Source organism: Macaca fascicularis, chromosome 12 (genome assembly GCF_037993035.2).
Source record: "Macaca fascicularis isolate 582-1 chromosome 12, T2T-MFA8v1.1".
NCBI lineage: Eukaryota > Metazoa > Chordata > Mammalia > Primates > Cercopithecidae > Macaca > Macaca fascicularis.
In genome coordinates, this window is record NC_088386.1 from 121,302,396 (window position 1) to 121,328,898 (window position 26,503).

Below are 26,503 nucleotides of genomic sequence, written 5' to 3' on the forward strand. Positions count from 1 at the left end.
AATAAGAACCTAGGAATGTATAAAGAAAATACCTCACCCTAGATACTTTTCCCATAAATGCTGTTCTTTGCATGGGAAGGACAAGCTATCTATGTGACACCTTGTGTTCCCTCTGGCCAGGCATAATCTTCCTGATTAACTCCCATTTCTGGTCTCTCCTGTCTCATAGGTTGTGAATCTTCATCTCTCATGTAATTACTACCATTTCTCTTTTTTTTTTCAAGCCTTTGTTCTGCTTCTAGAATCTGTCAAATGGACTGGAAGGAACTACCTTGACCTGTGATTCAGATAGAACCCACTTCCTGGAATCCCCTTGTCTGCTTGTTACCTCATTCCCCAACCTCGCATTTGCTGTATGCCTTATTTTTAGAGGTTTGCCTCTTGGTCTCTCCTTGGAATACATTTCCCCCAAACCCATCAAATCATCTTTGGCTCATTCCTTCTTTTCTCCCAGGAGTGAGCAGCTTATGTTCCAACATAGCTGTGCCACACTACTGTGAGTGACTTGTGAATATCAGTATCATCATCATTAAACCACCATTATCATTATTTAGTAAACCACAAAGGACATAGTTCCTATCCCCAAGAATCTCAACCAGTACTAAGGAAAAAATATTGGCTACACAAAGCCTTATGCAATTAATTGATAAGTTACACAAACTCTATGTTCTAAAGTAATTCAGAGGAATAAGAGTTTGTTGAAATTTGAAGAAGTCAGCGAAAATTATATGGAGAAATTTATGCTTTTAAATTGACCTCCAAATAAAATGTTAGCTTTACAAATAGGAAGAAGCATCAAGTTATCACGAATTATCACAAATTGTATGAACCAGCAAGGACAATGGTTAGGGGAGATTAAACTGAGAACTATACATGACATTGATTTGAAGAGGCCAACTCTGAAATTGGGGGTATAGAGGTGTGGAGATCAGCCAGGAGACTGTGGCAGTAATTCAGACAAAAGGTGTTATGCTTTGAAAATGACAGTGTAAATGTAAAGAATTATATGAGACAATTTAAAGGCAAAATCAATAAGCCTTAGGGATTAAATGAATGTAGGAAATGAAGAAAAATGGTGATTCAAAATGACACTAGCACTTTGAGCTCAGGAAATTGAGAAAATGGTAACAGCCTCTAACAAAACAGTGGTTAGGATGGGAAGTTCTTTGGAAGATGAAAGTGTGTGAAGAGTTCAGTTTCAAATGTAATGCTTTTGAGAAATCGAAGTAGAAGTGCCTGACTAGCATTTCGAGTCCTGGCACTTGAGTGAAAGGACTAGATTGGAGATAAGGATTTGGGATTCCCTGTAAAGGTACTAGCTGAATCTGTTCCATGAAGGAAATGTGGAGGACATTAGTAGAGTCTAAGTAATGAGTTTGGAAAAATATTCATGTTTAGAGTGTGGGAAGTGAAAGAAAGATGAGCTAAGAAAGAGTGAGAGCTTTGATGATGCTAGTTTCTTCCATTAATGAGCCAATATGTTATCAACTGTCACGACATAAATGGCAAGACTTAAGTTTTTTAAATTATTGAGACTCCCTGCTAGTTTCAAACTAAAGATTAGTCCTAAGCATAAAAGACTGGCTGTGGTGGCTGGGAGCGGTGGCTCATGCCTATAATCCCAGCACTTTGGGAGGCTGAGACTGGTGGATCACGAGGTCAAGAGATCAAGATCATCCTGGCCAACATGGTGAAACCCTGTCTCTACTAAAAATTCAAAAATTAGCTGGGTGTGGTGGCATGCATCTGTAGTCCCAGCTACTCGGGAGGCTGAGGCGGGAGAATCACTTGAACCAGGGAGGCAGAGGTTGTAGTGAGCTGAGATCGTGCCACCGCACTCCACCCTTGCAACAGAGCGAGACTGTCTCAAAAAAACAAAAAACAAAAAACAAAAAAAATCAAAACCAAACTGGCTGTGGTGACCCAAAGAATAGTTCCAAGCATGAAGGCCTACATTGGGGTACCCCTTGAATCACTCTATTTTCTTTATTGGAGCCTTTCAATATAATCTCTGTTAATTTTATAGCCTCAAATGGCCCTGGAGTTCACCTTGACTGCAGAAATTTTTTCATGCTAAGAATAGCTAAAACTTAAAATGAACTTAAATAAACAATTCCATTGGTTTGCTTTATCTTGGGTTTTACATTAGAAGCAAACCAATTTCAGAAAGGAGCTTGGGACAGGAAGCTGGATTGGGGAAAAGAATGTTACTATGTAGTTTTCATGTTTTGTCTTTCAGCTGTGGTAGCCAAGTAGCCATTCGTACCTGGCATCTTTTTATTGCTCCGTATTCCAACCTTTATTTTCTTCTCAAGAATTATTGCATTGTTTGAGGTTGGTTTGGTTTGTTTTTGCTTTGTTATCATTATATATACATTATATATAATTTTACATATATAATATAATAATTATATATGTATGTATTATATACACATATAATAAGTTGTAAAATGTATAATATTTAAGTTGTAAATTTAAAAATTATAAAATGTAAAATTTATAATTTTTACGTTGTAAAATTAATTAATTAATTTTTAAGTTATAAAAATATTTTACAACTTAATATTTGTGGAGGGAAGACATTTGGACAAGGATGAAAGCAAGCAAATCATAAAATGTATACATTTTCCTTGATGTACTTAGGAATAACATAATACTTTATGTACTCATACTTGGCTAAAAAAATAAAAAAGAGAAATTGTAGGACAGTCATTTGAAAAACCTTAGTTACTTTCCGTTAGCCTAACGCTTAAGGAGCTGCATGGTCTGAGAACTATTTTAGGGGGAAGATGAAGGAGAAAGGAAAGCCCTCAATAACCCACGTCACAGACTAGAGCTAAAGCACAACAAAGAGGTACTTCTCAAAGGCAGAGAATGATGGGAACAACTATATGTTTTGTCTGCATTTTGGATAGTTGAAGACCTTTTTGTAATTTAAAAGGTTGTATCTAATTAAACCATGTGCCTTAGGTAATATCTGATTCTGACTCTTAGCTCAGCCTTTTTTTTTCTCTTATATTGGCTAAGGGAAATAAGTAAACCTGAATTTTGCAAACAGTCACATACAGTCAATCAAGAAAGGAACAAGAATGCTAGTCATGGCTATTATTTAACAAAAAGCCCACGAATACAGAAAGTTAGAGATTTTTAAATCAGTTTCGATCTGTAATTGGCATAGCATACAATTCACCCATTTAAAAGAGGTGAGTCAATGTCATTCAGTATGTTCATATTACCGCAATTCACTTTAGAAGATTTTCACCACCCCAAAAAGAAATCCCTTGTTGCTTAATCATCATCCCTCAGTCCATGACTATCTCTTCATATATGGGAACACCATGCATGTAAATAGCAGAAGTTTCCCCTATAAGGCTCTCCAAATTACACAATACAGTTAACTACTAGAAGACAACAACAACAAAAAAACAAAACTTAAATGTGTTGTTAAATGAAATGCAGTAGTCAATATCAAAATAATACTATTTCTCTAGAGTATATGGTAATACATTTTTATTCCAAGAGGGATTATTTTCATCATTCTGTCTCTGGAGTGATTGACTTGTCTGGGTGGGATTGAGCCAGCAGCTGAATTATAAAAGGATGTCATGGGCAGTCCTATCAGTATTTCAGTGCAAGCTAGAGGTTGAAGAGTAAAGTTCAGTGGAAAATTTCCAGCAGTAATAGATCTGCTTTGTATAGTCATAGATTCATCTGGAATTGATTACTGTCTTTTACTCTGAGAGCCCTTGATGGTCAGGGCTTCTGCAGGAACTTCATTCAGTACCTTTGTACTATCCCAGAGCTTCCAGAGCAGTGCCCTGCACGCAGGCTGAATCTCAATAAAGGTTACTGCCTGACTGACAGTCTGTCCCTGGATGCCTAGACTTAGAGATTTGCAAAGCGTTTTAGTTTGTAGCTGCCATAGAGATCAAAGGAGAGCAGACGGGAAGTTTTTTCTTTGAGGTCAGCTTTCAGCTGTTGTAAATTAGTCATGGATCACAATAGGAAAGGGAAAGAAGAGAGTTTGTATGTAATGAGAAAGTGGGGAGGGTCCGGGGCACCTCTATATGACTCACAGCTGTATCTTCTTGGTCCATATGTTTTATCTAACAGATTACATCAATGGAAAGTGCCATTGCATTTGGTACAGATCTTGGACAAGACTTCTAGACATAATTAAAATAGTCATTTAGATGAAACTTGTTTTGTGCTGACACTGGGAAATTAAATATCCTTTATAATGCATAATCATTTTGTTCCCCATATTATTCTGGGTAACTATAATTAAACCATTGTTAAGTATCAGAAACGCCCAAGGAAAGAGGCACTGATAATGTGGTTGGGGAATGGCATAAGACAGATGAATAATGAAGCTTAGTAGATAGGAAGTAATAATGTCACCTTCATTTTTTATTACTATTTTTGCATGGACAGAAAATTCACTTCACCTCTCATATTATATTCCTATGGCGTTAACAGTGATGATCAAAATCCTGATTGATAAAAGAGCCACATAAACTTTGTTCCTTAGATTTCTATTAGAATAATGGAACATTAGGTATTTCATTTCTAAACTGGTTTGATTGCTAAAATACTGTCTATAAATTTGGATGTGGAAAATTTAACATGAATAACACTTGGAAAATGACTATCTCTTCACATGCGGAAATAATGAAAATAATCTGTCTTGGAATAAAAAGGTAATTATTCAGTTTTCAGATTTTGGGGGGGCTCCTTTCTTCTAGAAATAAATGGTTTCTACAGTTTTTTAAATATAATTTTAAATACCTCACATATCCACCCAATAGCCCTATCATAAATGAAGTATCTCCAAATTGCTCGAATGAACATTCTGACACTTCACCCTGGTAGACTTGACTGTTAAACTGATTATCTTTGGTGGAATGAACAAATAAATGCATGGTCTCAGCACCAAGCCTAAAACAATAAGTAACTAGAGCAAAACTGAAGAAACAAGTAGTGATAATTTTTCCTCCCCAAATTAACCTACTGCCCACCCTACAGGTTCCACAGCACGTTAATATTTCCAATTTTCTTAGCAGTGTTAACATTTGTAATTACCTGTTTAATGCCTCTCTTGCATGATACACCATAAATTTCATGAAGGTGGAGACCACGCTGGTCCTATTTATCCATTTTTGCTATGTATATCTCAAGCACCTAGCATAGCGCCAACCACACAAATACAATAAAAGAAAATTGGTTGAATGGATATGTAAGTAGAACTGCATTTATATTTTGCTGTGACATGTTTAATGTGTCTAAGAGCCAGGTGATGTTCTAGCAGAAGGTAAAATTCTATGAAAAACAGGGAGCCTTAATGCACAGGGCGTGTCCAGTGCCTAAATCTTTGTGAATGCTCAATAAATACAGATAACAGCAAGTAGTATGCCTCAGGGGAATGGTGAACATCTGTCAGTAAAATGGATAATAGTCATATATTTAATCAATTTACATTACAAGTGCTTTAACCGAAGATCCATTCATTCAATGAACAAACATACATCTATAATTTAATATGTGGATGGCATCATGCTCCACACTATTAGTTTACAACCTTATTAACTAATTTTGGGGGCTTTCCATTTAGGAGTAAATCCACCAAACATGTTGTTCTCACATATTAAGTTAAAAAAAAATTAAAGCTTTTTATAACGTCTTGAGTTCTACAGAACTCTATTTTCATGCCATCTGCCTTTAAATGTTTGCTACTATATAAAAAAGGGAATTGATACCCAGGCTTTAATTAAATGCAAAATTGTTCATCATCAGTACTAATATCATGTTAATTATGTTTCTTGAGGCAGGATAATGTACTTAAATGATTTAGAAATGTTTTTATAACAGCAGACCTTAACAAAGCCTTTGTTAGTTATTTCTAAGACAACTAGAAAATTAAGTAAATATACTGGATATGTATAAATATATACAGAATTATACATATTTTAATAGCAGTACTTAAAAAAGAGCCCTGCTAATTAATTCTCACATAACTAGAAAAATTAGAAAAAAATTATGTTATCATGAACATTTTAGTAAGTTTTTTTTTTTTTTTTTTTTTACTATATAATACATTTTATGTTATCTCCTTTTAGAAGAGTGAGTAATGTTTTAATGACAATAAATTTCTTTTCGGAGGTGGAGGAGAAATCAATAGGCAAGCTATTCATTTGTGTGGAATTTTGCTTGCATAGATCTATTTATTACATCTGGGAAATATAGCTTTGATTAGAATGGTTAAAATACATAAACATTGTAGCAGGATTAAAATTTCTTTAGCACATCAGGCCAGTTATCACAATATTGACATCAATTTATCATGTTAATTCCAAACTTTAAATTCTATGCTGCTCCCAATCCCCACTCAATTGTCTACAGGGTCAACTTCAAACCCTCACAAGGCAGCCAAGAGCCAGTCTTAGGGTTTTAAGCCTTATCTTCCATCACTTCCACCTGCTCTCACCACTGGCAGATTTTATTCCAACCACAGTAAGCCTATTTGCTATTCCCCAGCATAGGAATATGTCTCACTCTCAAACACCTTTGCACACATACATCTCTCCCCTTGGTAAACTTCCCATTTTTCTCTGATCAAACTGCTATTTACAAATTCAATCCAAATGTCATTTATTCTTTGAGCTCTACCCATTTCACCCAGTTCACTGTCTTTTTTTTCCTCCATGGCCCATTTTATGCTTCCCAGTTTGGATTAAAATTAACTGTACTTCTGTGTCTCTCACACAATGCATGCTCTTTAAAAGCAGGATTCATGTCTTAAAGGCTTTTAAAAATGTATCCTGGTGCCAGTCACAGTGGCTATCAGGTCTTCAGTGCATGCTAGCTATAATTACTAATTTTCAGTCATCTAATGATCCCCGTGGAGGAAGAAACTCAGAATTATTTTTATTCAATATAGTGATACTCCTAATACTAACCTGAAGGAACCCAAAACGTAATTGCTTTGCACTCCGTTGATTCTGATTTTCTGGGTACATTTCTTGGTCCTCAGCCTGGAATACAATAGCAAGGATGTCCTATCCCATTTCTTCCCAACTTGCCACATTCTATTCTCTGTTGCTCCTTTTGTGGCAGAGACTCCCACATCTGCTCTCTTGTGCAGCCAGTTATCTCAAAAAGCGAACTGAATTTGATGTCATTATAGTAACATGTAAGGTTTTTCTTTAACATCACTACTATCTGGAAAAATATGTTAATTAAATTTGCTAATGATGTTAAACGGGATGATTTTGCATTCCCAAGTGAGGGTGAAAAGATAACATAAAAAGGTCTGAACAGGTTAGAAGTACGACCAGGGAAAAAAAAGCCTCATGTTGGAAACACATAAACTAACACCTGTGGGAGAAATTAAGCAGAAACTCAGCTGTTCTGTGTGTGCTAAGATGGAAGATAAGGTTCTAATTCTTTGAGGTGCTATATAAATACCAAGACATACTAATTTTCAACAAATTAATAATGATTTCTATTAATGCAGAAAATTTGTACAGGCAGATCTTAGAACACAGAATATGCTCTAGGACAGATCCTTGTTTGAGGTCAGTAAATGGAAAATGGTATTAACACTGGTATACAGAATGAGAAAACTTTTAACTTAAAGAATTACACAATTTGTTCAAGGTCACTTGAAGAGTTATCAACTCCTATTCTTAACAGATAATTACTAAGATAGAGTTTAAATATATCCACTAATTGCAATTGCACTTTTGCCTGGTTTATTTCTTGCATTTACCCAACATTAGATACAGTATCTTTTTCTAAGATTTAATTAAAATTTAGCATTACTAGAGCTAAGTCTACCGCTTCCAACTTTGGCCGGATTTTCGTAAACTGGCAGATCACTTCACGTATATTTGAAGACAAAGGAATTGAAAAAGACTGGGTTTGGGGTATCGGCACTGGAGGATATATTGTGTCTGTTCAGAAAAAGTGCTGGTTATTCCTTGTGAGGGAACAGCATCTATTGCTTCATATCATTTATGGTCTTTTTACTATTTGGACATGCTTAAATCCAATGGGAAATCAATAAAAAGAAGTGTGTCTCCAAGTTAATCCACCCAAACACACACATTTGCCTTATATACAACTGGCACTGACTGTGTGGAAATGTGCCAGATCATGTATTCATGTATTTTTGCTTTCCCCAATTACAGTAGACCATAGATCCTACAAAGGCAGAGTGCTCAGCCTTGTTTTTCCCTACAGTATTCCCAGAAATAAGGACAAAGCTAGTATGTGCTAATTACTCAAATATACATGAAAAGAATGAATGAGTACATTATACACACACACACACACACACACACACACACACACACACACACATATATATATATATATAATATATATATATTTTTTTTTTTTTTTTTGAGATGGAGTCTCACTCTGTCTCCCAAGCTGGAGTGCAGTGGCATGATCCTGGCTCACTATAACCTCTGCCTCCTGGTTTCAAGCAATCCTCTCACCTCAGCCTCCCAAGTAGCTGGGATTATAGGTGCGTGCCACCACACCCAGCTAATTTTTGTGGTTTTGGTAGAGACAGGGTTTCACTACATTGGCCAGGGTGGTCTCAAACTCCTGACCTCAGGTGATTCACCCACCTCGGCTCCCAAAGTGCTGGGATTACAGGCTTGAGCCACCGCGCCTGGCCTATCATTATATTTTATGTATAATGAATGTGTATAATACTAAGGGAAAGAAATCATATTTTTGCTCAATAATTCACAAAAGGGTTCAGTCCTATTTGAGTGACAATATTCTTTTTTTTACATGTAAATTTAAAATAAAACACTTTTTTTTTTCTTTTGAGACAGTTTCACTGTATTGCCCAGGCTGAAGTGCAGTGGTACAATCATAGCTCACTGCAGCCTTGAACTCCTGGGCTCGAATGTTCCTTCCACCTCAACCTCTCAAGTACCTGGGACTACAGGCACTGATACCATACTTGAGCAACTTTTTAAAAAATGTTTTGTAGAGATAGGGTCTCATTATGTTGCCCCAGCTGGTCTCAAATTCCTAGCCTCAAGCAATTCTCCTACCTTGGCCTCCCAAAGTGTTGGGATTACAGGCTTAAGCCACAGGCTTGAGTCAGCTTAAATGTAAATTTTTTAAGTAGCTGGAGAAAGTATTTACATTTTCATATTTTTTATTTTTATTTTTACTCCAGGCAAATATTATGGCAGCTTGATTGATTATTCAAAGCCTGAAATATGAGGCAGAACAAAATGAGATTCCAGGTGCTCCTCTTGGTTACCAATTGTGTTTAAAAATATTCTAAAACTTCAACCGCCCTTATATGTTGGGGCAGCAGGCTAGAGCCTCTGAAAGCCTAAGACTCTTGGGTCCCTCTGCACACCTCCCACCCTGGCCTGCCTCTTCTTTCTTTGTACCACCAAAGAGGGAGGTGTCAAGGATGGACACTGGCCGACCTACACTGGCATCCTTGGAGGAGAAAGACCTCACTAATGATTATATTTTGTTTTTTACTCAGGTGGTTTTTTAATAAGGAGTAAGGCATAAAATTCAAAAGTAAACATTTAAAAGTATTGTTTGTGAGCATCTTTGTCTTATGTTGGTTTTGAATCAATCCACACTATGGGGTTAAAATACAAGAACTTAGCCATTCATTCATTCATCCTTCAACATCTGTTGCTTTTTAAGTATCAGACACCTTTCTAGATACTGGGGAGAGAAGCTCATGTTCTAAAGACAAAATAAAATTTTAGGATGAAAGGAAAACTTCTAAAGTATGGGAGGCCTCCCTGAAGAGGTTACATGTGAAATGAAACTGCCAGGTCAAGATCTGTGGGCAAAGCGTTCTAAGTGGTTGTATGAGCAAAAGCTGAAAGTAGAATGAGGTGAAAAATGTTGAAAGAAGACCCAGTGTGGATAGAACACATTTGCTCATGAGGAAGCAACACAAAATGCTCAATAATGGGATTTCCTACATATCCATGACTTCATAGCACAGCTGGTAAAAAAAGACGAGTGAGTTCTAACTTGTCCTATTTCTATTGCAAAGATAGTTAACCATATGCCTAGCTAACATATTATGTAGAGCATTTAGCCCAATAGAAACACACTTTTTTTTTTCATAATGAGTTACTTATGGAGATGACTTAGTCTCTGTACTTTATGCTTTTAATATCACCAAAATCTTTTCAGATGCTTTTTTTCAATTAAGCCTTTTCCTTTACTTCTTGCTAATAGTGTGATGATATATTTATAATAGCTATTTGTAGTACTATTAACAAGTATTACAGTGCTGGTTCAAAGGAAATAAAAACTTTATTAATAAAATAAGAGATTTTGCAAAAGTCATCAAACCAAACTCCCTTTTATACGTCTTGCCAATGATTATAACCATGCCCTTGAGCACATTAATTCTTTGTATCTCGCTAGAGATTCAGAGACATACACTTCCATATATGCGGTAGATGAGAGATTTCAAGCAACATTATTCCATTAGAAGAAAATTTTACTAATATAAGGATATTAGCATACCTGTGCCTAAGCTGCTTCCTTCTAAATACAGCATAAGAAAAACTAATTCATCTGAATGCGGTACAAACTGACATCTCACAGTAATCTATGTTAAGGAGCTAGTCTTTCTGTGGCCACATTGTCCTTCCTCCACTATGCCCACCTCAAATCAGGAGGCTCATTCTACTATTTTGTTGAGTGTGCTTAGTGTTTTCTTTGTATTGTCATGTGTTCACCTAATAGTAAAACCATGCAGCTCACTAATTCTCCTACTCAAGTATGGTGGATGTGATGGGCTGAAAACTAACATTGAATGACAGCCATATGCTCTGTGATACCATGACAACTTTACAAATGAGGAAACAAAACTCAGAGTGACGACTCATTCAGGGTCACTCAGCTAGTAAGTGCTGGAATCAAGACTGCAATCAGCCAGAATGCATAATTCTATATTCTGTACCCCCAGAATAGAGTTCCTCTGCTAAATGTGTTGCCATTTTCATTCCAGAATAAGGAGGGACTTGCAAATTATTTTATTTAAAAATCAGAATATGAAAAAAGAACTTAAAAAAGTCCCCTGAGCATAGAGTTTAGGGCATTAGCATCCTGAGGGTTAGTTTTAGGAAACCGAAAGCCATACCTCTCCTTGTAGGACTTCTTCGTCATTCTATATCTTTCCTATTGCACTTACACTTTCCTCTGCCTTTTCTCTGTCCAACTCCAAAAAAATCTGACATCAGTAACTGGTATATAACCGTGTCATTCTGCTGTTCCTCAAAAGGATATTTGTTTTTTGTTTCAGTCTTGTCTTTATGAAAGAATAATGCGTTTTGCAACATTCCAAGAAATTCCAGGTGACAATAGAACCAACACGATAGATACATTGTTTAGTTTGAGGCCTTCTTTTAATATTATGCTATATTGGTAAATATAATAGTAACCTATTGATATTTATATAATAAAGTATTTCATGAACATTATTTCAATATCAAATTATTCTGTGATATTATAATGACCTGGCTTTATTTATCAAAATACAAAAGCATGAGAGAAGACAATTTGAAAACAAGCAAAACCAAAAATTCGAAACTAGTATGTCTTGAGTCTTCATTCATTCAACGTTAATTGCACAGACATGTATTATGCATTTACCATATTCAAAGCTCTGGAGATTTCTACTGAGATAGACTACTTGCACCCTGGAGATCACAGTACAGAAGAAGATGCCATTATGTAAACGTAATTTTTAGGCAATGTGTTAAGGGTAAGATTTTAAATATTAAAAGAACAATATATGAACACTTGCTATCGTTTACATTTAGCCTTTCCAGACTTTATATTTTGTCTGGGAACTTGTCAATAGAGCTTTATCAGAGATTTTGGAACTTAGATATTTAAGGAAGCCAGAATCAACCATTTTTCCAGTTTCCAAGTAGATTTTATTAAAGGTTTTATCAATATTTGGGCAGAACTAAAATATTTTTTAAGACTTTTTTTTCTTTTTTCTTTTTTTTTTTTTCATGAGATATGTGTGAGAGAGACAGAGACTGTGGAAAAAAACATTGAAATTATTATCACTACAGCATCAAAGACTAAAACTGTCCTGGCTTGAAGACTGATTCCTTATGGGATGATCTATATTGGTAGATTTTTATTCTACCTTTAGTGGGGAATCAATGAATTAAAGCTCATTACTTTTTTTTTGAACGTATAGCCATTCTGGTTGTTGACATTTTCCTATAACACAGGAAAATCTACTGTTTGATTTTACTGGGACTCAAAGGTTTGCATCGCTAATTGCTGCACTGATAACCTGCCCTATATTAAGAATTTAAGGATTGAACTTAATATTCTTATTATATCTCTTCTCACTAAAAGATAAAGTGTACTGATTTTAATGTATGTCATCATGGCTATATAATTCATATATCCTGGGAATATCAAGACTGAAATTTCACGGGCTTCTCTTTACATTTAGAAAGATTCTTCAGAAACATCACATCCAGCCTCCTCATTTTTCAGATCAGAGAGCTGAGCCCCAATGAATCAAAATGAATTGCGTGTGGTGACACAGACGCTGGTGACAAATCCAGAAATACAACCTGTTCTATTCCAGTTTAATATTTTCACTACAAACATTTCTTCCTTTGTAGCCTTTCAAGGGTAATTTTGAATTATTTACTGATGTTTTGAATTTCTGGATTCATTGTCAGTGTCTAAAATAATGTGTGAAATAAGAGCCTAACCAAGTCTTCTATAATAAAGCAACTAAATTTATTTAGAAATGCCTGTTAGGAAAGCCAAGTTTTGAAGGGGTTTTAAGACTATCGCATTCCAGGATATTTTTAGATGAGAAGAGAATAGAATCCTGGAAACAGGAACTTTCTTATTAAATAACATGATCCCAGTCTTCTAAGAAACCAATTTAGCTTGTTAAACTGATTCTCCAAGGACATATTAAGCGTGCCGGTTTTGCCTTTCTTCACAACCTTCAGAATTAGCTTTCTCCTCCTTCCACTCACCTCCCGAAATATATTAAATTAGAGCTCTGTCTTCTTCAATCTGGAAATATTTAAGAGAAAGTAAACAAAAACATGAGCTTTGGCCGGGAGCAATGGCTCACACCTGTAATCCCAGCACTTTGGGAGGCCGAGGCAGGTGGATCAGTTGAGGTCAGGAGTTCAAGACCAGCCTGGCCAGCATGGTGAAATCCTGTCTGCACTAAAAATACAAAAATTAGCTGGGTGTGGTGGCACGCATGTGCTTGTGATCCCAGCTACTCGAGAGGCTGAGGCAGGATAATCGCTTGAACCCAGGAGGCAGAGGTTGCAGTGAGCTGAGATCACGCCACTGCACTCCAGCCTGGGCAACAAAGTGAAATTCTGTCTCAAACAAACAAAAAAAAGAAAACATGAGCTTTCTAGACACCATGAACACAAATCTCAAGGAAAAAAATTCCATGTCAATCTGTTTCCTTAAAATGTCACTATAAAACTGTATAATAATTTGAATTAATGATCATTGAAATACATATACTAGATATATCTATATTAGGAAATTATTCTAATCTCTAAGAATTCCTTTACTTTATTTATTCTGTCACTAAAAATATGACAGGCTGGGCATGGTGGCTTACACCTGTTTTCTCAAAACTTTGGGAGGCCAAACTGGGAAGATCACTTGAGGCCAGGAGTTTGAAACCAATTTGGTCAACATAACAAGACCCTGTCTCTACAAAAACTAAAATAATAATAATAATAATAATAAGTAACACATGTTCATATTAGAAAATCACTCATGAGTCTGCCACTCAGACAGGACTTCTACGAATTGCTTGGTGTGCTTTTTGGCCAGTATTCATTTCAATGCTTCTATCCATGTATCTATCTTTCTGTCCTTATCTTTTAAAACATTTACCATCCCCTTTATACAATTTGTGTGTTGTTTTCCTCTATCATTTACCTTTTTGGTCTAATTACTTTTGCATGTCCTTCGATATAATTCAAATATATGATTTTATTTTTGGAATAATGATCTCTTAGGCAGTGTTATAATTAAATCATTCAATTCTCAATTCTTTTTTCTTGGACATTCAGGCTATTTTTTTTTTGCATGTAATTTTGATGTCATAGAAATCAGCACCTATTAAATATTTACTACGAGATAAATGAAATGCTATATTCTTTACATATATTACTTCCTTAACTGACTGTAACAATTTCTGATATAAACATTCTAAGTCCTATTTTGCAAAGAAGGCTCAAAGGTTTTCAGAAGACAAATAACTTGTCCAAGGTCAAACTACAAGTCAACGGTGGAATCTGAATTTGAGCTTCCAAATCAAAAAGCCAAGTTTTTACCCATGGCTATACTACCACCACATGGCTATTTCATTTTTCAAGGACATTCAATTATTTTGCCTGCTTTTTAATTGATATAATAATCTTTTGGTTATTCTTTTTTTTATTATTATACTTTACATTCTAGGGTACATGTGCAGAACGTGCAGGTTTGTTACATACGTATACATATGCCATGTCGGTGTGCTGCACCCATTAACTCATCATTTACATTAGGTATATCTCCTAATGCTATCCCTCCCCCCTCCCCCCACCCTACAACAGGCCCCTGTGTGTGATGTTCCCCTTCCTGGACCCAAGTGTTCTCATTGTTCAATTCCCACCTATGAGTGAGAACATGCAGTGTTGGGTTTTCTGTTCTTGCGATAGTTTGCTGAGAATGATGGTTTCCAGTTGCATCCATGTCCCTACAAAGAACATGAGCTCATCCTTTTTTATGGCTGCATTGTATTCCATGGTATATATGTGCCACATTTTCTTAATCCAGTCTGTCATTGATGGACATTTGGGTTGGTCCCAAGTCGTTGCTATTGTGAATAGTGCCGCAATAAACAAAAGTGTGCATGTGTCTTCATAGCAGCATGGTTTATAATCCTTGAGTATATACCAAGTAATGGGATGACTGGGTCAAATGGTATTTCTAGTTCTAGATCCTTGAGGAATCACCACACTGTCTTCCACAATGGTTGAACTAGTTTACAGTCCCACCAACAGTGTAAAACTGTTTCTATTTCTCCACATCCTCTCCAGCACCTGTTGTTTCCTGACTTTTTAATGATCGTCATTCTTTTAATAATACCATATATCCAATTTATTTTCCCATAGATTTGACATATCATCTTTATCTTATATTAATTAAATTCAGGATTCATTGGCTAGATTTCTAATTTGTCAATATTTTGATAATTTCAGTTACTACAGCTTAATATCAGCAAAGTTATATTACATCCCCCTCACCCCTGCTGCTTCTCCTCCCCCAATAACTGTTTTCACTCATGTAGATGAATCTCAAGTTTGCTTTGTTAAATTTCAAACCATTTCCACCTGGGGATTACACTGACTCTAGGAATTAATTTGAGAGCAATAAGTATTCCTTCCTTTAGTCAACAAATATCAATGGAATTCCTACTGTGTGCTAGGCACTGCTCTGTAAGCCAGCTCTCCATCAATGAACATGGCACATACAAACCTCAGTAACTACAGAGCTTACCCTCTTGTTGAGAGATTCTGAAAATAAACCAGTAAGTAAATCAAATGTATAGTTTGTTAGAAGATAGTGTTATGTCAGCCAGAAATAATGAAAAAAAATTACTTCTATGTTCTAATGATTGTATTTCTTTCTAGGCTTCTTGTCTTGTGTCCTCTATATTCTGGCATGTAGAAAAAATGTTGGCAGGCTACTGCTGGAGGACTAAATTCAGTCATCAGTATGTTTTTTCATTGTTTAAGATTGTAGTACACATAAAAATGAACATGACATAAAATTTACCATCTTAACCATTTTTAAGTGCACAGTTTAATGGTATTAAATATATTTAGTGAGTTTTTTTTCTGGATTAAAAAATAATGATATATATATATATTATATATATATATATATATATATAAACATAAATTTTACCATCTTAAATCTCTTAACTTTTACAGTTCTGTGGCATTTGGTACATTCACATTGTAACGCAACCATCACCACTATCCATCTCCAGAACTTTTTAACTTTCCAAGCTGAAACTGCACCCATTCAAAACTCTCTATTCTCCCTTCCCCCTAAACCCCTGGAAATCATTGTTTTACTTTATATCTCCATGATTTTGAGTACTCTAAGTAATATGATTTTGACTACTTAGAGTACTCAAAATCATCATATAAGTCAAATTCCTCATATAAATGGAATCACACGGTATTTGTCTTTTTGTGACTGTAACTTACTTCAGAGTGTAATGTCCTCAATGTTCATCCATGTTGCAGCATATGTCAGAATTTCCTTCTTTTTTAAGACTGAATAATACATTTTACTTATCTACTCATCTGCATTGGACATTTTGGTTACTACCATGTCTTAGTAATTGTAAGTAATTGTTGTGAACATGGTTGTACAAAAGTGCTTCTTCAAGACCCTGCTTTTAATTATTTGGGGTATATACCCAGAATTACTGGATCATATGATAATTCTAGTTTTAACGTTTTGAGGAACCTCCATACTGTTTTTCACAGTGGCTGTACCATGTGACATTACCATCAACAGTCCACAAGAGTTCCAATAACTCCACATCCTCACCAACACTTATTTTCTGGCTTGTTTTGTTTTGTTTTGTTGTTGTTGTTGTTGTTTTGTTTTTTGTTTTTTGGGTTTTTTTGGTAGTAGCCATTGCATTGTAATGGGTGTGGGTGGTATCTCATAGTTGTCATTTGCATTTCCCTAATAATTAATGACATTGAACATCTTTTTATGTGCTTATTGACCATTTTACTCAATCTGTTTTTTAAAATAAAGTATTATTGGAACAAAACCACACCCATTCTTTAAAAATTGTCTGTTAGCATCATATTGGCAGAGTTGTAGCAGAGACAACAAGGATACAGAGCATAAAATATTTACTATTTTGTCCTTTGCAGAAAAATTTTGCCTATTGAATATTGCCTGGAACATGGTATGGAATATTGCCCAGAACTAACTTCAGTATGCATTAGAGTCACCTGCCAGACTTGTTAAAACTTTGATTGCTGCTCTGTGCTACTTTCTGGAGTTTACAATTCAATAGGAATCAGGTGGGGCTCAAGAATTTGCATTTCTAATAATTCACAGAGGATGCTGGTATGCCTGGTTCACGGATCACCGCTTTAGAACCACTGATCTGGAACTATAAGGAAAAGGTAAATAATGGTGATGGTGGATATCATTATCTTGCTCCTGATTTTATTGGAAATATTTCTAGTTGCACTATTAAAGAATGTTGATTATTGATTTAAGATAGATATTTTAAAACGTGAAAGAAGAATTCTACTATTCAGTGGTTTTTTTGTTCGGTTTTGTTTATTAAATCAGGAATGGGTATTGAATTTTTATCAACAATATTTGAACATTTATCAAAAAAATTCTGGAAGAAAATGTATTTATGTAGGCTGCATCATCCTTTTATTTGTATACTTATATATGTGTGTGTGTGTGTGTTGACCAGGAGGGCCTTAGCATTCCCCTCAACTTGGCTAAACTTGAGACAGATTTCTTCTGGTCCTTAGACCCTTAACTTCCCTTTTCTTAAGAGGGTTTACTTTAGAAAACTTGCAGGCCGGGCGCGGTGGCTCAAGCCTGTAATCCCTGCACTTTGGGAGGCCGAGACGGGCGGATCACGAGGTCAGGAGATCGAGACCATCCTGGCTAACATGGTGAAACCCCCGTCTCTACTAAAAAATACAAAAAACTAGCCGGGCGCGGTGGCGGGCGCCTGTAGTCCCAGCTACACAGGAGGCTGAGCCAGGAGAATGGCGTAAACCCGGGAGGCGGAGCTTGCAGTGAGCTGAGATCCGGCCACTGCACTCGAGCGAGACTCTGTCTCAAAAAAAAGAAAAAAGAAAACTTGCAATTGCACACTTTGCCTCTTTGAAATATGAACCTTCTCCCAGACTCTTGCCAGTTTTACAAACCAGGAATGTCTTTTTCAAGGAACCGAGAACCATCTGTTTGAAAGATAATCATCAAGGAAGGCCGTGCTCCTGTCTCCCAGTTTTTACAGGAGGTTAGGGACCTCACTTAGGCCCTTAGAAAAAACAGAGGGCCTAATCTCAATGACCAAGACCCTCCCCTCAAATGTCTTCCATCTTTCAGCACCATTTCACCAGCTCACCTCTCTGCTTAAAAACTCTCTTGCCTTTGTTTCAATGGAATCAAGTTCAGTTTCTCTCCCCTATTGTAATAGTCTTGAGTAAAATGTTCCTTGATAATGTAATTTTTTTCCAGGCACCAATCTATTTTACAGAGCATAGAAAGCATTATTTGCTGGTGACCAAAAAAACAAAACAAAACAAAACAAAACCCAAAAAACTCTTTTTCTATTTTAAACCAAATTTTGTATGTAGGTATTTCTTATCTTTTTTATTTTATTGGACCCACCATAGGTTTGTTTTTGACAATTTGCAATATGTATGCATATTAGTAGTATTCTCCCTTGCAAAGAACCAAGTCGTATTTTTCCTAATACATGACTTTTTTCACATCTGTTTTATTTATCCATTTTCCCTCAGTTTTAATTTACCTTCACAGAGCACATTTAACTTGCCAATGTTTGAATGCCTTTTAAAAAGAGTTCAATTTATATGGCCTTCACTGAGACACAGCTGTAACTCACAGAGATTTACAGGATGTACTCTTAATCAATTTACACTAAGAATGCTATTTTCATTTTATATTAAATCTAAAAAATCCAGTGGAAATAAGATATAGGCCTTTTTATTCAAGTGTTATGATTGTTTATAGAATTACTATTATAATCTTACATATTTAATGGAAACCATAGACCTTGTCTTTTCAATATGTAGCTTCAATATGTAGCCTATGTTTTGCACTATTTTAAAAAGCAATTTTATACTGAACAACTTGTGTTTAAAGACTTTGAATGCTGAAATGTATTAATTCCACAAGAATTGCTTGAGTTTTTGGACTTCAAAATATTGCACCTAAAGCTAAAACAGATGCTGTTAAATCTAGAATGATGCAGTAGGAAATAATTTGTCTGTTTCAGCTAATGTTTGAAAGAGTGTATTTGCTGTTAAACTATGCCTCAGACTGGGGGAAATATTGTTTTCCCTTATTTCCTCTCTCTTGTTTCTTTACTTCAATGTAACAATTACTAAGGTTATTTTTGTTATTAGTCTTTAACTTTTACTTCTTTAGCCTGCTAGGGAAATTAGGGGCAATAAGAAAACAAATGTCTTTTTTAATGACCATGAGTAAATGTGAAGGAAACTTTCGTTAGGAAACCCATTTTCGGTGTCCCATTTGAAGCTAATAGCCATGTTCTAGCATTCAAGGAAGAATAGGCTCAGTTTGTGGCACTGGTACTTTTGCTCTTGGATTGAACTGCACTTACCCCAGAGTCTTAGTGGAACAAAAATGTTACTGAAATACTACAAGGGAACATGATATGTAACTATTGGTTCATCATTTGTTCAATTCTTTTTTTGTTGTTTTTGGCTCACCAAAACGTGTGCTTCATATGCCATTATCTATTCTGATGTTCCCGGGTAGGATTGCTTCTGCTGTTGGTTGAAGTAACTTCTTAAGGTTAACACTTTGTTTCCTGCACTGGAAGAGGATGATATCTGTTACCGCTAAACTGTGGCTAATCGATGACAGCTGTGGTTGAATACCTCCACTTAGAACAAATCTACAATTCCATGGGCCACTTGTTTCAGCACCACAGAGGTTGTCTTGTGTGGTTATTTTGAAACTAGTAAAATGTGATTACTCTCCATATGGCCCTGACACGAAGGACCCTTGGCATGATGCTTCCTCCTTGCATTGCAGTAACTGATGCAAAACCAGCTACCCTCAAAGACCCCACTTGTCTGCTAATTAAATAAAACTACATCTTGTATTAAAATTCACATCCCCAAAATATTACTTTATACAATCATTCTTATTGACTGTATATTTAAACACATTAACAACTTAGAAACCTAAAAAGAAAACTTTCATTACTGAATCCCGACTTGTATAAACAAAAGTGGCCCATTGAAGGCACTAAATAGGGACACATTTTAGCTTCCTAGCACTGCCAAAGTTATACTCATTCGAAATTATGCCGACTTTTGCATTATAGCACAGCATCTGTATGTCTATGTATTTAATATTTTAGCAAAGGTTGACTACTTTCTTTTACCTATGTAAATATATATAAGGTTGTATTTTCCACACTGCTTTAAATGGAAACTTCCATTGCTTGGGATACATAGATGTTAATGGTACAACTGAAGATTAAAAAAAAAAAAACCGAAAATATTATGCACTTTTATCCATGTACTGGCACTCACTACAGAGTCTGAGTAAAGCTTACTCTATGCAGTAAAAAGCAAATATTTTTTTAAAAGACTGGAATCCAAACTCAGATTTTCTTGGCTCTACAATTAGAAGGAGCTTTAGAGAATGTAAGGAAGATTAACCTTTTCACCATGTGGATTGACGCTGTTTAACGCCACGCCACCTAAAAGCATTTAGCACCTCCTGCAGTGAAGGAACACCAGTTTAGATGGAATCCTATGAGCATTATCAGAAAAAAGAGAGAAAAAAAAGTTTGATTGGCACATTCTTCTGCCACTGAGAAAACAAACAAGTGAACCAATCTGAATCTGAATCACTTGGCTAATAGCTAGCAATAGCAGATTAGAGTTGGGAAGAGGTTGATTATAATACCTGATGATGACCGGTAGGAGATTCAAAGAACAAGTCAACATGTAATATTTGTTTTCCCTCTGTTGTTTGAAATAGCCACTTGCAGGTTTGGAGACAGTAATAAGAAAAGCGTTGGTGTAATAGTTTCTACCACAGAGAAAATAAAGACACATAATGAACTGGGTTTTTCATATTATAGTAGGAAGATAATTACACTGAAAAGGAACCATAGGGGACACATTTGTTTTGGTCTGCCCAGTGTACAGCCTCCCTCTTTAATAAGAATACCTCAGGTTTCCTTTGGAATACCACTGCTTACTTCTCAGTCACTGTGGATACAGCAAGGCTAATGCCAGTCTTGGCTCCAGGAATCATCATGTGACCTAAGTCTGGACAACCACAGTATCACCTCCTCTGCACTCCACATCACATCCTCCAGAGACGTCTACAGTGGTACAAAGATAGGCTCACCTGGAATTCTCCTAGCACAGTAGAGAAATGGGGGATCTCTTTCTAGGAAGGTGGGTGGGACAATAACTTGTCATCGTGGAGCTGCCAGATCATTACATTGCAAGGACTGTCCAACACAAATCCAACAGATAAGAGAGCACTGCTGAGAGCTGGAAAGTGATTGACACCTGACGCTACTGTCCTAGATCCAGCTGTGCTGAGGCTTATTAACTAGAGCAAAGATTTTCTTCCATTGATTATACCACTTTGAGTTGGATTTTTGTTACTTGAAAACAAAATATTCTGAGTAATTCAGAAATATTGACAGATTTGAGAGTTTTCTAATATCCATAGTAGTGCTTTCACTAAATCCATGCAGACTTCAATAATAACTGGCTGGAGCTATTGAGCCACTCTTTCTTATCCATCCGTCATCCATCGATTCTTCTTAAGGCAGGTAAGCACATACTGTGTCCCTAGCATTGTTTTGGCCTTGAGAACACAAGGTTTAATGAGACATGGACATGCCCCCTGCAGTTCAGAATTTAGTGAGAAGACAGACACACAAGCAGATAAACAACGTACTGTTAGCGTGTGGAGGAATCGGTGTGTGACTGCCCAGAAGGGACAGACAAAGGTCTGTAGAGGTGTAGATGACAGGGAGATGACAGGAGCTAAGAATTTCCTTGGTGAAGAAAGATTTTCAGGGTGTTCTAGAGACAGCAGGTGCAAAAGATTGGGAGTCAGAGAGAGAACATAAAAATAGTATGTTGAGGAATAAGAGATAGTTCAGATGTGACTGAAGCAGAAGAGGTATAGTTGGTAATGGCCAGATATGAAATTGGACAGCTCTGGTCTTCTCTTTATCATGAGTGGCTGTGCCAGCTTTCACCTTTGTGCTGCAGATCATTTCAGTAGTTCTTATTGAAGTATCTTACATGTTCCTCTTCACCTGACTGTGTTATATGTTCTCTTCAAGGCCTATCTTTGATCTTGCCTAACCCAATAATGACTCCCCCACATTGATCTCCTACCCAAATTCCTCCCTACTTCTCACATACTAGTCCTTGCAGGTTGAGGAAGGCACCCATTTACTACTAGTGGAGAGGTAGTCATTCTAATAATGTTAATTGATGAACCAATTCCTGTCCCTGATACCGCCATACTATCGGCAGTGAAATGGGCACACTCAGGTATTGAATTTCCAGAGCCAGATTTGGAAATATACTAGGACCATGTAGGAGAGCCTTTGTGCACCTGAAACCTAGACAGAAGCAGAGGAGTTTCACTTTTATACTGATGTGAATTCAGGAATGCTTCACCTGTCAGAGGGAGGGATTATTAGAGAATAAATGAAATAGTTAAATGCTATGTTATATATGCACATATATATATTTTCATATATTTGTATCTAAATACAAATATACATACCTTATACACTTTTACATATAGGTACAAGGTTTCATGTGCAAAATACCAATATCGTTGATGCATTTTCAAGGATAATTTTGACTATACACTATTTGTTTCTACTGTGCTAGAAACTTTCCAGTGAAATAAAGGGATACAAGAGGGCTCTGCAATTGTGGGTCAGTGGAATAAGAACTGAGCATTGTATAGGCCAGTGCCATCCAAAAGAATATTCTTCCATTAAAGAAATGTTTTACATCTGTGTTGTCCAATGTGGTAGCCACTGCCCACATGTGGCTGCTGAACACTTAAATTTGGTTAGTGTGATTGAGGGACTGAATTTAGACTGTTCATTAATTTTAATGAATTCTAATATAAATAAAAATAGCCACACCAGGCTAGTGGCTACCACATCAAATAGCACAGATTACAGAATGTTTATGATGTTGATGTGGTGGGGATGATAATACATGTCCAAAGGCCCTGCTGTCCACTGACATGTTTGAATGTTTGTGCTTAGGCAGATTTGACCAATTAAAACTGCCTTAAGAGTATGTATTACTTAAGGTTTTCCAGAGCAACAATACCCAAAGGATATGTGCCCTATTTTATATATATATATATAATACTTATTATTTTTTATATATCTACACATGCACATGTGTGTTTGTGTGCGTGGTGTGTTTTATGAAGACTACAACTACTCAAACTAGTTCTGTGTTTTCTTGGTTAAGAAAAAAGTGCACTGTGGGTTTTGTTACTGAAAGTGGGCTATTTACTTTTAGTGAATAAAAACTGTTAAATATGATGAACATGTTAATTTTTAATGATACTTAGCCCTAGGCTTAAAGAAAATAATGAGAGGATTTGAATAGCAAAGGGTTATGTATGTGCGATGTTTGACATTTCCTGAATAAAGAGAAGAACCGGTAGGAAAGATTAAAAAAGAATGAAATCGTGGGTGGTGGGGGGCAGGAAACATAATAGCTAGCCTATCTTCTTCAAGTTGATCCCAAATTTATCAGATAATTTAAAGTCAAAGTCCTATAGTGAAAAATTCTTCAGGCTTATTTATACCAATTCACTCAACTACTATTTTTTTTTTTTAAGCACATGGCACTCTTGTTCCCTGCAGTGAGTAAAATGAAGTCCCTGTACTCATGGAACTTACATTCTGTAGACAATCTAACCCACCATTCAAATCCAAATTATCAATCAAATATATTCTTTAATGCATTCGCTTAAAAGAAAAATTACATCATTGACGTGATTTTCAAAACATGACCGCAAAAACTTGAAATGTAAGATATTGATTTCTGTTTTCTCTACTTCTTTGACCACCTGACATCAAAAACAGCTGAGAACATAAACAGTAACTTTTCTAATGGGTAACTATAAATCCTTTCTTCTACATCATGAAATTTATACTTGTTATCTCCCTCCCCGGATTCATACCAAGCTGCAAAGAAAGAAACTTGATTGTTTGATCTTTGCTTTGGCAGTGAGTAAATTACTCTCTCCTGCATTAACCCAGCTGGAATCCTACTTGTTTAAATTTCTTGCCTGTGATAGCAAAGGGCAAGAAATAAATTCGGGTAAATCTGAGAAATCTGACAGAAGGTTTTGGTTGAGAATCTCATGAAAGCTCTGCTCTTGTATTAGGGAAAAAGCAGTGTCCAAGTTGCAGGGTTGGGCAGGAGAGGGCAAAGACCTCTCTCAGTTGGAGGTATTCCTAGTTTCCCATGTTGTTTCAGAATGCTGCAGGCAGTTCAGCTGGCTTGTTTGGGATGATTCTGTCCCACAGGAGAACAGGCAGTGGCTACCAGGGTGTGCTTTTCTTATGTGCATCTTAGCAGTACAGGAAGACAACAGGAACCATGGCTTGAAGGTAGACCATGGATGTAATTTGGGAGTATGTTATATTTTCTCTCTCCCCAAAGAAGCTGATGAAATAACCCCACCAGCAGAGGCTGTGGGATGGACTTTGGACAAGTGGCCAGGCTGCCACACTCTCAGCTATGTTAGAATCTGTGGATAAATCTATTGAAGTACCCAAGACCCTCTTATTTATCAAAATGTAAAAGTAGAAAATAACATGAATGAGGGATTCACCACTAAGACATGAGTAGCTGGACCAGCCAGCATCAGAAAGACCATGGCTATGAGGACTCCAATGGTGGAAACAGAGAAAGAAGAAGGTGGAAATACGGAACTAAATACAAACACTCTGCACATTTATGTGCTGACAATCTCTTAAACAAATGGTGTAGTACTTCTTTTACCTGCTGATTCAGGGCCCTAGGCAAGTTTTGTGAAATTAAAAGCTGGACAGTAGAAACAGAATAACATTTTTGCCAATGAAGAGGGAGCTTTAAAGTGGGAATTTTGTACTGGCTAGATTTGACCTCTAAAATTACTTGATCCTGTACAGTTTGCCAGAGTTGTCTAGAATAAATTGTCATTAGGCATCCTTGCGGCGGGGAGTGAGGTGGGATGTTAGACTGCAATAATTCAGTCTAACAAATCACACCAAAATACAATAACATGCATCTATTTTTTCTCACTCATGGGTCAGGAGTCACGATGAAAGGTGTTGTTTCAGAATGCTGCAGGCAGTTCAGCTGGCTTGTTTGGGATGACTCTGTCCCACAGGAGAACAGGTAGTGGCTACCAGGGTGTGCTTTTCTTATGTGCATCTTAGCAGTACAGGAAGACAACAGGAACCATGGGTGCACATTTGAAATCTCTGCTAGCATCACATCTGCTCACTGTCCAAAGGTCAAGGTAAATCACATTCAAAGGAAGTATAGAGCCTAACTATTTGCTAAATAATAACCCTATCTATGACAGGTGAAGACCCTTAGAATGAAGAAAACATTTAATTATTAAATACAATTATTTTTATTTATTATACTTGTTGATGACCGGTTTATACCTGATGATGTGCCTTATATCTATATATTCGCTGGGTAGTTTGGTATTTGTCTATCTTCAGCCTTATGGGGAGGGTTTTGCTGCACACTACAGATGCATTGGGGTGTTGTTTCATCTTAATTAGAAAGAATATGGCTGTCAGTGGGTGCCAGGGAAAAAGGCTAATGAAAACACTGATAGACCTTTAAGTATAGCCCTGCTGATGAGTGGTATAATAAAAAAGGTTCTTTTTCTTTTTAATTTTAAAAGTAAATCAAGATTCCAAATATTTGCCATGTTTGTGGCAATTTCAGAATTGTGTTAATACACAAATAAAGTCAGAAATGACTTACAAATCTACTTTTTTTCCTGTTGCTCCCTTCAAAATGGTGACCAAAAGCTTAACATGCATTCTTTGTTAAGTGGTTTTGTTTCAAATATCTTAGTATACTGGTAACCAGAAGAGTTTGATCAAGAAATACAGGTTAGACCTGCTTGCTAACTGTACTTTCACCATGAGGAAGACTCCAGGGATCTTTTCACACACAAGTTTCGTGAAGCAGTTCAGTGAAGCCAGGTGTCTAAAACCTTTAATGAAGGGATTATTGATATGCAGAGCTTCCAATCACATCCGCCCTTGTTGGATCAGATCCCAGAGGTTGTCAGGAAACAACGTGAGAAAGATCAGTCAGGCACTCTCCCCTCTCTCCTCTCAGCTGAGGCAGGGATCCTGATGCCTGAAACATAGCTTCAAACATCAAAGCCTCCTTGGGACCTGAATGCTGGAAATCTCTTGGTGTCATTACACAAAATAAAGCACACATTTTTGGAAATGGCTTTATTGTAATATGTTTGTTAAAAAAAATAGAAATAGCAATGAAGACCGTGGACTTGGGCTTCTTCATATTTATATTCCCATTCTGCTACAGCCGCTAACATCATGGGCATGATGCTTTTACAATTC

General features: G+C 36.4%; 1 long non-coding RNA gene across 2 annotated transcripts in view; it reads left to right on the forward strand.

The window, feature by feature from the left end:
• Nucleotides 1-26,503, forward strand: part of LOC123567964 (uncharacterized) — an 85,729-nt gene that overhangs the window by 37,675 nt on the left and 21,551 nt on the right. The window contains exon 4 of one of the 2 annotated variants that reach the window (XR_010580228.2): nt 16,995-17,252. The exons of the other annotated variant lie outside the window; for it this stretch is intronic. This is a non-coding gene — a long non-coding RNA (uncharacterized lncRNA). Of the gene's footprint in view, nt 1-16,994; nt 17,253-26,503 lie in introns of those variants that run through there. 2 annotated transcript variants of the gene reach the window in all.